The sequence below is a fragment of the Octopus bimaculoides genome, chromosome 19 (assembly GCF_046866305.1).
Source record: "Octopus bimaculoides isolate indiv1 chromosome 19, ASM4686630v1, whole genome shotgun sequence".
Taxonomy (NCBI): Eukaryota; Metazoa; Mollusca; class Cephalopoda; order Octopoda; family Octopodidae; genus Octopus; species Octopus bimaculoides.
In genome coordinates, this window is record NC_142946.1 from 1,848,220 (window position 1) to 1,849,755 (window position 1,536).

General features: G+C 40.4%; 1 long non-coding RNA gene across 1 annotated transcript in view; it reads left to right on the forward strand.

The window, feature by feature from the left end:
• Positions 1-1,164: 1,164 nt before the first annotated feature.
• LOC149131737 (uncharacterized) overlaps positions 1,165-1,536 on the forward strand; it is a 7,782-nt gene continuing 7,410 nt past the window's right edge. Inside the window, exon 1 of the long non-coding RNA XR_016245141.1 lies at positions 1,165-1,393. This is a non-coding gene — a long non-coding RNA (uncharacterized LOC149131737). The remainder of the gene's footprint in view (positions 1,394-1,536) is intronic.

A 1,536-nucleotide genomic window follows, 5' to 3' on the forward strand; every position in this document is an offset into this window, starting at 1 on the left:
TTTTACTTGTTCCAATCATTAGATTGCGGCCATGCTGGAGTGCCGCTTTACCCTAATAAAGTGGTGGTGGTGACGGGGGACAAACACAGAAACAAAGACACGTACACACATATATACATAATATATGACAAGCTTCTTTCAGTTTCCGTCTACCAAATTCACTCACAAGGATTTGTTCGGCCCGAGGTTGTAATAAAAGACACTTTCCCAAGGCACCACGCAGTGGGACTGAACCCGGAACCATGTGACTGGGAAACAAACTTCTTACCACACAACCACGTCTGCGCATGTGTGTATGTGTATATATTGGTGTGTAGACTTATGTGGGGGGGGGGGGGACAGTAATTATGTCTTCAGACAAATTACTTTACACCTCTCATACTGTTGTAGTTCACATACCTCCCCCATTCCCTTTTCCTCCCCTCCTCCTCCTTCTCCTCTTCCTCCGTCCTCTCCCCTACCCACTCTCACCCGAATATTTGGACTGTCCGGTTGTCTAACACCTCGTTTCAGAAATTTCTACCTGACGTGCTTGACGTACTTCACACCTTCGTCCCAGGAAGATTCACACCTTTTTGCGACCTTCTTTCACGCCGGTCACGTGACGTGGTTCACACCTCCTGCTGATGTAATTCACACCTCCAAGCAATTTATTTCCAACACCTCCTGCTGACGTAATTCACACCTTTTCGCTGATCTGCTTCACACTTTTGTCATCAATTAAGATATATATCCGGCCGGATGGCGCCCAGAATCTCAGATTAAACTCCCTACAGCACTTCTTCATTGTTCAAACAAGTGAACTTATTTGTAAGGTTTTATGGAAATCTATGGAAGATTATCGGCGAAACAATTGAAAATTGACCTGATTTTACTGATTTCCTAATAAAATAACTTTTTTTACTCGTTTTTAAAGCAGACATATTGTTCTCTTGCAATCAGCGAAATTATTTTCTCATTAATAAAATAGAAAGCTGTGTTGGTTATTGTTATTGTAGTTGTTGCTGTTGTTGTTGCTGCTGCTGCTGCTACTGTCGATGCTGTTTTTCAATACTAGTCCCGATCGAACAAATCTATGGTCAAACAACATATTTGACATTTTTCTTCTTGTTTCTTTTTTGTTTGTTTGTTCTTTGTTTTGTTCTGTTTTTTTCTTCAGTCAGTGAACACAATATCCAATATCGAAAAATCAAAAATGGTGAGAGAGACAGACAGACAGACAGAGCAGGAGACGGAGGGAACTGAGTAAAGTGAGACAAAGGGAGGGAGAAAGAAGAAGAGAAGAATGTGACAAGGAGGCTCCTACGAAGCTATAAGCTGCTTTTCCGGCACTCAACTGTGAGCCCGTTGCATCTTACTGCAGAAACAGCTGTAGACTAATGAAGTCCATAAGGTAATCATTTATACCTTAATTATATTTCTGTCTTATACCTTAATTATATTTCTGTCTTATACCTTAATTATCTCTCCGTCTGCTATAATGAATAATTAATCGAAACAGCTGTAAGGAATAATATTTGATTTTTTGTTGATAAT